The sequence below is a fragment of the Furipterus horrens genome, unplaced genomic scaffold (assembly GCF_987537825.1).
Source record: "Furipterus horrens unplaced genomic scaffold, mFurHor1.1.pri manual_scaffold_3, whole genome shotgun sequence".
NCBI classification, from domain to species: domain Eukaryota; kingdom Metazoa; phylum Chordata; class Mammalia; order Chiroptera; family Furipteridae; genus Furipterus; species Furipterus horrens.
The window spans coordinates 106167697-106180158 of NW_028327173.1; the positions used below are offsets into that span (position 1 = coordinate 106167697).

Consider the following 12462-nt stretch of genomic DNA (forward strand, 5'->3'; position numbering starts at 1 on the left):
CAGACATTTTAGCTCAGACTCACTGGCACTCTGGCTCTCGCTCTGGCGCTCTGACTCAGACTCTCTCAGACTCTCGCTCTGAGACTCTCTCTGGCTCTCTCTCGTGCTCTCACTCTGGGACTCTCTCTCTGGCTCTCGCTCTGGCGCTCTGACTCTCTCACTCGCGCGCTCTCGCTCTTTCGTGTGTGCTCCCTCCACGTGGCTTGGTGAAGGGGCCTTCTCCATGTGGCTTGGAGAAGGGGTCTCCAGGCTGCTTTAAGAGGCTCTCGCCATGCAGTTTTGAGAAGGAGAGAAGATCCACGCGGTTTTGCAGGAAGAAGGCAGTTTGCAAGGAGGCTGAGAATCCAGGCGGTCCTGCATTGAGAGCTGGAGGGCACCACAGCACAGAAAGGACCTCCCCGATCAGATTGAATGGTTGGCAGCTGCTGGTAAAGCTGAACTGTGTTGGGAAAGTAGGGAAACAGTTTCTCTGACTTTCCTAAAACTAGCCTGGTTTGGAAGGGGGGGAGGCAAGGATATGTGTTTGTGGGTGTTTTAAAGAGCATAAGACTTAACAACAGAAATCTGCAAATAACTAAATCTGTATAACTGTTAAATAAACAATTCTTTTTCTTTTCACCAAACTCTGGTATTGAGAGTTATAATTTTGGCGGCGGGCAATCGGGCCCCTAACTAAAGAGCCCGTGGTTTGTTTTCAACTGGAGCAGCCCAGGGGTTCTGTAACACAACTAGGGTCTAACTCCCAATCTAGGTATGTGTTCTGACCAGGAATCAAACTCCCAACCTTTTGGTGTATGGGACAACACTCCAACTGACTGAATCACACTAGCCGAGGTGGTATATAACTGAAACCAGAAAAGATGGTGTTCATGCTGCCTGTCACCAGACCCAATAAACAGAGACGAGGATTGAATCTTTATGGGTGTTTTATTCAGACGGTCAGTGATTTCAGAAGACAGCGGGTTTGTACCCTAACAGACCATCTTAAATTACATTTTAAATGGACCCTTTTTATAAGAAGAAAAGTGTAGGTAAGGAGTTTGGAATTCAGGGAAAAAGTTAATCGAAAAGTTAATCAGATAAAAGCTGTAACATTCTTTCATCTGTGTCCTAGGAGGTGGTCTTTGTGTCCTGGGCGATGGATGGTCACCCTGGAACACAATGGCTCAGATACCGTCTTGAATTGCCTGCAGTCCTCCTGAGGCCCAAAGGTGCAACTGCTTATGGTCTCCTGGAGTCAGGTGGGTCATACCTCCAGTTCCTGAAACAACAGCTTTTTACATACATTGATTGCTACGCTTATTAGCTGTTAACCGAAACTAAAATTTTCCAACATTTGAGTCCCCCATCATTTCCCCACTGTTAGTTTAAACTATCTTATTTCTATGAGATCAGTTTCATATGGAAGTGCTCATTTTGCTGTTGAGCACGTTTCTTAGCATTAAACTGTCTGGTAGGAGGCTTAGAAATACACTGAATTGCAGATCTACTTAAGGGGGTGCATTGTAAGCAGCAACAAGCTACGATACTGAAAAAAATGAAAACAACAACAACAACAAATGCCTCTCTAAGACCAGTGATACTAGGCAATGAGGAGATTAGTTTAGACAAATCAATACCAAAGAATCCCTCCCTTTGTTTTATGTTGGATAGTACCTCATTTACTTGCTTTATTTTATGCTCTATGAGCTGTGAATTATCAGTCAGGTTGAAACAGCAGAGTCCTTTCAATTGTTCACACCCATGATTATGTCTTAGAAGGAGGTAGTCTATAGCAGCGCAATTCTCTAATATTGCTTCCCTAACTTGTTCGAATTCTTGACTAATGGCACTGATGGTTTGTGAGGTGGCATTCAAAGCTTTTTCCATAGCACAGGCCAATCAACTTATTTCTATCTTCAAATAGGTTACCATGGCTGGCATTACAAATATAGTTAAAGGCACATATCAGCGGGGCTAAAAAGGTGCAAATCGCTGTTACAATCAGGTGCAAGGGAGAGTTCCCGTTGAGCTCGGGTGGGGTGGGGCTTCTGAGGCATGAACACCGTCAGTCTGCCCAGAGAGCATGGTTCCCTGGAACTGTTTTCTGGAACATAGAAATAAGCAGTCCTTCCCCATATTAGAAACCATCCTGCAGGCAACTTAATGTGACAAAATCATAAGATACATTAGTGGTGGTGGTGCAATTCATCTTCACATCTGCTGAAAGCACAGAACAGTTTTTAGTAACAGTTGACAAAGTTGCACACTCTCTAGCTGGGGCTACATTAGCAACTTTTAAGGAAAACATTTTCCTGTCCTTTAGAGTTACCGCAGGTCCCCAAATATAGGTACTGGAGTAGGTCATTTCCTTATTGACATGCTCAAACACAGTATAATTTTGAAGGCTTTACACGGGAGTACAAACATCTACAAGACACGAAGTGAAAGATTATTCAACGTAAGTTCCTTCTGCAAGACAAAAGTCAGAAATATTTAGAACATTTTTTGCTAAATAGACCCAAACATTTTCATCTTGTTTGAAAGGGATAATTGGCCTGCAACGTGGGGTTAAATGAAAAGTAATGAAAAGAACATAAGTCATTGTTTTCAAAAGATGACTTTCAGGTCTTCTTGCTGTTGTCCTTCCAGTGCTTTCTTTACTTGGGTGTGATGCAGCCAAGGTTTTATTCCTATCAGTTTCACTACAGTTGGGGTGGTGAGAAGTACATCCCAAGGTCTGGTCCACCTCTCTTCTAGTTGGCTCTCTGGAGATCCTGCCTTCCAGGTCTTGAGTAGCACCTTATCTCCAGGCTCAAAGAAATGTAGTGAACCTGTAGGGGAGAGGCCTCTAATACAAGCAAGGTCATTAATTACAGCTAAGGTCTGACTTAAATGTTGTATGTATTTCTTTACCTTCACTTCTTGACCCCAATCATAGCCTGAAATGATCGCCCATACCACCTGTACACAATTTCATAAGGACTCAGTGGAATTCCACTTTGAGGAGCCACCCTAATCCTGAGCAGGGCAATAGGTAAAGCTTTGTCCCAATGGAGATGAGCTTCTTGACACAGCTTGGCTATGTTTTTCGTCAAGATGTGATTCATCTTCTCTACCTTTCCAGAAGCGTGAGGTCTCCATGCCATGTGGAGTCTCCACTTGATTCCTAACATTTACTAACCTTCCATATAATTTCTGAAACAAAAGCAGGTCCATTATTGTTACAGAAACAGGGGTGTCCCAAAACAAACCCCAGAGTTTGCGGCTGGGGGATGGGGAAAAGGAAGCATCTTTTAAGACCCTTTTGCATGCCTGGGGCTAGTTGCTAGTGTCTTTGTTATGCAAAATGGCTTTGATACTTCCGAGGCCCAAGAAGATGGGAGGAGTCTTGAACTGTGGGATGGTACGGAAGGAGCCTACAGAGCCTGCGTAGGATTCTGTGAATGGTCAGAACTGGTTGCAACACCCACTGCATCAGAGGATGCAGTCAGGGATATATAAGCAGCTGCGGACATTTTAGCTCTGGCGTGCTCTCGCTGTTTCGCTCTCTCACTCACTCTCTGGTTCAAGGCTCTTCCTCCATGTGGTTTGGAGGAGGGGGCTCTCCAGATTGCTCTCTCTCTCTCTCTCTCTCTCTCTCTCTCTCTCTCTCTCTCTCTCTCTCTCTCTCTCTCTCTCTCTCTCTCTCTCTCTCTCTCACTCCCTCTCACTCCGTCCATGCGGCTTGGTGAAGGGGCCTTCTCCATGCGGTTTTGAGAAGCTAGGTCTCCATGCAGATTAAAGAAGCTGAGTTCTCCATGCGATTTTGAGAGGGCTCTCCAGGCTGCTTTAAGAGGCTCTTGCCATGCAGTTTTGAGGAGAGGAGATCCACACGATTTGCAGGAAGAAGGCAGTTTACAAGGAGGCTGAGAATCCACGTGGTTCTGCATTAAAAGCTGGAGGACACCACGGCGCAGAAAGGACCTTCCCAACCAGAATTGAGTGATTGACAGCTATTGGTAAAACTGAACTGTGCCTAGGAAGTAGGGAAACGGTGTTTCTGACTTTTCTAAGACTGGCCTAGTTTGGTAGGGGGAGGCAGAACTATGTGTTTGTGGGTGTTTTAAAGAACATAAGACTCAACAGCAGAAATCCGCAAATAATCTAAATCTATTTAACTGTTAAATAAACAGTTCTTTTTCTTTTCACTAAACTCTAGTACTGGTGGCGGGCAATTGGGCCCGTAACTAAACAGCCTGCGGGTTCTGTTTCAATCGGAGCAGCCCAGGGGTTCTGTTACATTATCACTCTGGAAGCTGCCGAGTAGGCCAAAGTGAGGAATTACTTCCTCCAGTAAGTGTTTCAGTACCTCTGAGGATTTCTCAGTTCTAGTAGGATATGCTTCTACCCATCCTGAAAACGTGTCAACATAGACTAGCAAATATTTCCATCCTTGGATCCTTGGCATCTGGGTAAAGTCTGTATGCCAGTCCTCAAGTGGACACTGCCCTTGGTATTGTTTCTCTTCTTTGTTTTGAGGGGGATCTGTCTTGGTGTTGTTCTTCTGGCACACAGCACATCTAGCAATTACTTTTCATATGGCTTTAGACATTCCAGGACTCGTGAGCCACAGTTTAATGTACATGTAACAAGTCCCTTACATAGTGAGTAGCCCTATGCAAATGCTTCATGACTGGCTCTACTAAATGTTCAGGAAGCATATAACTCCTTTCTCATTCTTTCTTCATCCTCTACCAGCTCCTTCTTCATCAAAACCCCAGCTCTCAGCTCTCTCTAAGTCTGCAGTCAAATATACAGGGTCAAATTGTGACAAGTCTAGAACAGGTACCAAAGGCATTATAAATGTTCCTTTAGCAGCCTCTTTTGCTGCTTGATCAGCCAGACTGTTTCCCCTCGCCACTTCATGTCCTCTTTCTGATGCCTGGGACAGTGCATAACTGCCACCTGTAAAGGTACCTGAACAGCTTCTAGCAACTCTAAAATTTCTACTGCATGCTTAATCTCCTGTTTATTGGAGGTTAATAGTCTTCTTTCCTTCCAGACTGACCCATGTGCATGCAAAATTAGGAAAGCATACCTTGAGTCAGTATACACATTCACTCTCCTTTTGTGTGACAATTTCAGTTCCCTCATTGATGCAATTAGTTCAGCTTTCTGAGCAGAGGTTCCCAGTAGCAAGGCCTTGGCCTCTACTAGTCCTTCAAGAGTCATAACTGTGTAACCAGCCTTTCTGTTTCCTTTGTTCATAAAACTGCTTCCATCTGCATATAAAGTCCAGTCTGCCCCTTCTAGAGGATGGGCCTGTAAATCAATTCTGCTAGAATAAACTTCGTCAATTATCTCAGCACAGTCCTATAGTAGTGCAACTGAGGCAGGCTCCAGGAGAAGGGAGGCAGGATTTAATTTATTTATAGTTTTGAAGGAGACATTGGGATTGTCAAGAAGAATTGTTTGGTACTTGCTCCTTCTTCCAGCAGTGAGCCACAAATTTCCCTTATGCTCTAGCAGGCTCAACACTTGGTGGGGTGCATAAATGGTGATAGACCGGTTCTTGATTTCTTCTGGCCAAGGATGCTTCTTTCTGCTTCCCACACCGTCTCATGAGGAATTGTCATGCATGCTCCAGAGGGACCTGTAGGTGAAGCTGTGGTTCCTATGGAGAAAGAGTGATCTGGGAGCAGAGTTTTGACAGCAAGTCCCTTCCTAGAAGAGGTATCAGACACTCAGGAATATATAAGAAGTTATGAGTTAAAGCTATCCCACATGGTACATTCCAATGGTTTCAAGAAAAAATTGGCTTTCAGGGGGTCCAGAAATTCCGGTTAAAGTTACAGCCTGCTGCGAGGACTCAATTAGAGGCCTATTGACTGTGGAATATGCCGCTCCAGTATCAATCAAAAAGTCTACAGTTTGTCCCCCCACTTCATTCCCTCAATGACACACCTCTTATAATCCTCTAAGAAAGGAAGGCCATTCCCATTAGTGTCCCAGTTGGGCTCCATTAAAAGTATTGCCTTAGTAAGGTTGAGAGCCCCATCTGGATATTCTTGGTGCAGCCTCCGAGCTTCTCCATCTGCCTGATCCAATACCAGTCTCTGTTCATCCCCTGTAAGCAAAATATTTAGTAAGGCTTGTATGTCTGCCCAACTGGGATGGTAGGTGGCAAAAATTGATGCAACCAAATCAGACATTTTAGTAGGATCATTCCTATAAGAAGGGTTTGAGCTTTTCCAGTTTAACAGATATGATGTAGAAAACAGAGTATGTGCCCAGTAATATTCAGCAGGCTGCCCTCTGGCCCTACTCCCACTGGAAGTCTTCACAAAGGGTGTTGCCCTGCCCTGGTAGGGGCTTTACCTCCACTGGATTTGGTTCCCTGAAGGGTTTGAGATAGTGAGACCAGTTCTGGCTCACTTTCCCCAGTTTCCTCAGCCAAGTAAGGAGGAAGGTCCCCTAGGGATGGAGGGCCCCTGGGAATCCTGACCATGCTCACAGCAGCAATAATATCTAGATCTTCCTGGTTCCTCTCCTCTGAGCTTCTGCTATCTGTCACAGGCAAATTCCCCTTTCTCTGGATATTAACTGGACATTAACATTTCCCTTTAGTCCTGCATCTTTATTATGTAAACCCATAAAAGATTCTATGTAAGGCATTTCATCAAATTTCCCTGATCTTTGACAAAACAACTCTAACTGCAGTATAGTATAGTAATGAAAGACTCATTCAGTGGTCAGTGCTCTCCTGCATCTAGATTATACAATACATAAGCCAAACAGTATTATGATAAAAAACACTTCCTTTTAGTCATAGGTTTATAAGCATAGGTTGATCAAGCAGCAAAAATGATGGGGGACTCAAATGTTGGAAAATTTTAGTTTCAAGTAACAGTTAATAAGCTTAGTAATCAATGTATGTAAAAAAGCTATTGTTTCAGGAACTGGAGATATGACCCACCTTGACTCCAGGTGACCATAAGCAGTTCTATCTTTGTGCCTCAGGAGGATTGCAAGCAATCAGGATGGTATCTGAGCCATTGTACTCCAGGGTGACCACCACCCAGGACACAAAGACCACCACACAGGGCACAGATGAAAGAATGCTGCAGATTTTATCCGATTAATCTTCTCCCTGAATTCCAAACCCCTTCTCTACTCATCTCCTTACAAAAACAGCCCATTTATACTGGAATTTAAGATGGTCTGTTAGGGTACAAACCCACTGTCTTCTCAGATTTCAGTCCATCTTGTTAGGGATAAAGAAGCAAGCCAGTGACTCTCAAACCAGTAGGAGATAATAAACAGGTGAATCATGGAAAAGGGGCTCCTCACACATATCTCTGGGGTCAAAAGGAGGAAGATTGTTATCACCAAACACAGAGAAATGGGAAGATGTAGCTAGATAACTTTGCAAGTAAGTTAATCACACCCTGAGATGAGTAGTTAATTGTGTTAGATTGTGAACCTGTATTAACCAGTAATGGGGAAATGGGGGAGAAGGAGAGGGGAGGGGGAGCTAATTGTGTTAGGGAGGGGACCTAATTGCATTAGTATGAAACCAGTTTTCTTTGTCTGCTTCGGGAGCACATGCTCCTAGCTGGTGGTGTGCCTGACTCTGCAGACTCATGGATAAACCTTGCTTTGCTGCTGAAGTCCTGTGTCCTGGTGATTTATTGTGAGCATTTCTTACAATCTGAATAAAGCACCAATAAAGCACCCTGTCTCTGTGTATTGGGTCTGGTAGTGACAGGCAGCACAGACACTGGCTTTTCCGGTTTCATATTTTGGCGACTCCGCAGGGACAGACTTTGAGACTCTCCAGTAAGTCTGGGTATTTGGCGGGGAGTCCCATTGGCTGCCTGGACTGGGAGGCCTCGGGGTGTGGATTTGGAGATTCCCTAGCAGCTGCCAAGTGATTTCACTTGGGGACTCTCCTCCTTCGACTCTCACCACCTCCCATCATCTTCATCATTGACTGGTTTTGATTGAATCACTGTGCTTTCTGGTTCAGGTTACAACCCCGGGTCATGACTAAGATTGTTAGGTAAAAAAATGTCTCCTGGTTTTAGGTGCTATAAGGTGCCGTTTGGTTTAGAGAGCTCTGTCTAGTTTCTGTGATATTATAGCACTCTGTCTGGTAGAATGTGGGGGAAAGCCTCTGTTCCAGGGAGCAGCCCTTTGGGGTAAATTTTGGCTGATTGGTTGACCTATGCTTACAAAGCTATGATTAAAAAGAAAATGCTTTTTTTAAAAAAAAATTGTAACACTGTTTGGCTTATGTATAATCTAGACTCAGGAGAGCACTGGCCACTGAATGGATCTCTGAACTACTATACTATACTACAATTAGAGTTGTTCTGTCAAAGATCAGGGAAGTTGGATGAAATGCCTTACGTAGAATTTTTTATGAGTTTACATAATAAAGATGCAGGATTAAAGGGAAATAAGTTAATGGTCCAGAGAGAAGCATATTTGCCTGTGACAGACAGCAAAAGCTCAGAGGAAAAGGAGCAGGAAGATCTAGATATTATGGCCGCGACAAGCATGGTGTGGGTTCCAATGGCCCCTCCAGGCCTGGGAGACCTTCCTCCTTACTTGGCTAAGGAAACTGGGGAAAGTGAGCCTGAACTGGTCTCGAACTCTTCAGGGAACCAAATTCAGTGGAGGAAAAGCCCCTACCAGGGCAGAGCAATACCCTTTGCAAAAACTTCCAGTGGGAGTAGGGCCAGAGGGGCAGCCCACTGGATATTACTAGGCATATACATACTGTACACCATTTTGTAAATCAGATCTGTTAAACTGGAAAACCTCTGAAAGGACTAGAGTGTATCCCTTTAGAATGGACGAAGGAGTGCACCCAGGCTTTGGAGTCCCTGAAGGCGCACCTGGCTTCTACAATAGCCTTCGGTCTTCCAAACCTACTAAAGCCCTCTGTTACACCTCCATGAAAGGCAGGGCATTGCTTTAGGCCTTCTCACCCAAATGCTTAGTGATGTTTCACAACCTATCGCTTATTTGTCAAGGAAACTAGATCACACTGTCCAGGGATGGCCAGGTGGCTTGAGAGCTGTGCCAACCACCTGCAAGCTCTTACAGGAAGCTAAAAATCTTCCTTGGGACAGCCTATCACCATTTATGCACCCCACCAAGTATTGAACCTCCTGGGACAAAAGGGAAATTTGTGTCTCACTGCTGGAAGAGTTGGCAGGTACCAAGCCATGCTTCTTAAACATCACAATGTCTCCCTGAAAACAGTAAATTAAATCCTGCCTCTCTTCTAGAACCTGACTTGGCTGCGCTAATACATGACTGTGCTGAGATAATTGATGAAGTTCATTCTAGCAGAATTGATTTACAGGACCGTGCTCTAGAAGCGGCAGACTGGACTCTGTGCAGATGGAAGCAGTTATATGGATGAAGGAAACAAGAAGGCTGAGTATGCAGTTGTGACTCTTGAAGGAGTAGTAGAGGCCAAGGCCTTGCTGTTGGGAACCTCTGCTCAGAAAGCTGAACTGGTTGCATTGATGAGGGCACTGGAATTGTTGCATGAAAGAAAGTGGATGTATATATTGACTCAAGGTAAGCTTTCCTAATTTTGCAGTCACATGGTTTCATCTGGAAGGAAAAAGAACAGTTAATCTCTCATAAAAGGAGAGTAAACATGCAGTAGAAATTTTAAAATTATTAGAAGCTGTTCAGGTACCTTTACAGGTGGCAGTTATGCTCTGTCCCAGGCATCAGAAAGAGGACATGAAGTGGCGAGGGGAAACAGTCTGGCTGATCGAGCAGCAAAAGAGGCTGCTAATGGAATGTTTTTAATGCCTTTGGTACCTGTTCTAGACTTGTCACAATTTGACCCTGAATATTTGACTGCAGACTTAGAGAGAGCTGAGAGCTGGGGTTTTGATGAAGAAGGAGCTGGTAGAGGATGAAGAAAGAATGAGAAAGGAGTTATATGCTTCCTGAACATTTAGTAGAGCCGGTCACGAAGCATTTGCATAGGGCCACTCACTATGTAAGGGACTTGTTACACGTACATTAAACTGTGGCTCACGAGTCCTGGAATGTCTAAAGCCATATGAAAAGTAATTGCTAGATGTGCTGTGTGCCAGAAGAACAACCCTAAGACAGATCCCCCTCAAAACAAAGAAGGGAAACAATACCAAGGGCAGTGTCCACTTGAGGACTGGCATACAGACTTTACCCAGATGCCAAGGGTCCGGGGTAGAAATATTTGCTAGTCTATGTTGACACATTTTCAGGATGGGTAGAAACCTATTATACTAGGAACTGAGAAATCCTTGGAGGTAGTGAAAGCCTTACTGAAGGAAATAATTCCTTGCTTTGGCCTCCCTGGCAGCATACAGAGTGATAACACTGGGGAACACAATTTTTGTTGAGTTAGATCTGACATTTGTTTTTGACTAACTTTTGGCATCTGAATTCAAAAATGACTGCAGTGTTTCTCTCTCATGTCAACTTTTTAAGGTACAGGATACCTTCCCTTTGTCCCCCAAATCATACAAAATGTACATACAAAGGAAAATAAAAAATTACTTGAATATACTGTTTATATAGTTATCTTATTCATATAAAGGTTATAATTGTTACTCTAAGTGAAATTGTGTACAAGTAGTAAAGTTCTGCTACCAGACATACATATTAAGGTATTTTATCTTTTCAAGCAACAGGCTAGGAAATGCCAAAATGTTATAGTAATACACAAAGCCACCGTCGCTTTGAAAGTACTACAGTGTTGTGGCTACACAGGCAAGACTGAACAGTCTGAGGCAGTGAATAAAGTAAGCAAAAAGGTTTATTGCTGGCTGCTGGACTGAGACCAAAGTCTCTAACAAGGCACCAATGCCGAATGGAGTTGGGATAGGGTTTATAGGGGCTTTGCTTCTTCTTCTGCAAGTAGTAGCCTTGGGAAGCGGGGGCTGGGCAGGGCTGCAGGAACATCTTGGCAGTAACGGGAACAGAGATTTGCAGGGCCATAAGGTTATCTCTAGTTGCAGCTGCAGCCTTTTAGTCACAGTCAAATTCTCTGTAAACCAATGATCTCTGCAAAAGGCTACACATCGTGTAAGACATAACTTTACAAGAGTTATAAACAAGTCACAATGATATAGAAGGGGAGTTAGGCACTATGGGAAGGATCTGGGCCGAGGTCTCTCAGCTTGTAAATCACCAAGCAGCTCTAACAACAGAAATACCCTTTCTCTTGATCGAAAGTAGGATACCTTCGCTCCTTTTTCAAACAAGTTTTTGTTGTGCTGTCTTGATGCTAGGAGTTCTGAAGCCTTTTTGGATAGTCCCAAATCTTGTGCCAAATCATTCAACTCATGCTGATCAAATCCCTTATGAACCTGTTACAGAGTGGGGGTCTCCAAAAATCCCCAGAGCCTGTAGGTTGGGGACTGGGGAAAAGGGAATAGCTTTTAAGATGCCTTTGCATGACTATGGCTAGTATCTAGTGTCTTACTTATGCAAATGGCTTTGGTTCTTCCAAGGCCCCAAGGAGATGGGAGGGGTTTTGACCATGGAATGATGCAGAAAGAGCACACAGAGTCTGAGCAAGGTTCTGTGAATGGTCAGAACTGGGTACCACGCCCACTGCATCACAGGATGCAGTCAGGGATTTAAAAATAGTCAGCAACCATTTTAGAGGAGGAGAGGAGATCCACACAGTTTTCAAGGAGGGCAGAGAACTTCATGTGGCTTGGAAAGGAAAGAGAAGTCCATGCGGCTTGGAAAAGGAGAATACCATGTGGCTTTGAAAGGGCAAAGGGAGAACCATGCGTGATCCAGTGCAACACGGCACATGTTTTCCTGGACTGTTATATGGAGGCTGATGACATCGTACCCCAGATCCTGATAGAGACAGCTGACAGATAAGGGATGGGGAACTTCTGGGCATGTTTTTGGCTTCTAGCCTTTTGGGGAGCAAGGGAAGTGCTGGGTCCCGTGGGAGAACAGGGCTCTGAGCTGAAGTGCTCACTGCCCTCCCCAGGTTGGAATACTGTAAATAAAGACCTGTTTTCCTCAACACTAGTTGTTGGGTTTTACACCAAGGCACCATGTAAAAGAACCCCCTTTCCCTCTGTAACAAACCGAGTCATCTTCAATTTCAAAATCTTTATCGTTGCTGTTGTAGGGGCACCAAATAGTCCCTGTAAAAAGTTTCAATATATAAGTATGTAAGGGCTTTAAATGTTCTTTGTAAGAAGTAGCAAGGACTTGCTAAAAGGCCTTGGAAAAGGGAATATAAGAAGGAGTGTTATAGCAATTAGTGATTTACAAGCTAAAAGGACTTCAGCCTCTTATCACCTCCCATTTGCTTGCTTGTGTCTGGTTTATAACATTTGTGAAAGTTATACTTTACAGGATATCAAGCCCTTTGAAAATAAATTGCTTCACAGGGAGTTCGTCCCTGGCTGAAGAGCTATGCTGCCATCGAAGATAACCTTTAGCCTTGCGAAT

General features: G+C 44.0%; 1 pseudogene; it reads right to left on the reverse strand.

Annotated features, from left to right (window-relative positions):
• Positions 1–1383: 1383 nt before the first annotated feature.
• On the reverse strand, positions 1384–10941 carry LOC150015675 (uncharacterized; annotated as a pseudogene).
• Between the last annotated feature and the right edge of the window lie 1521 nt (positions 10942–12462).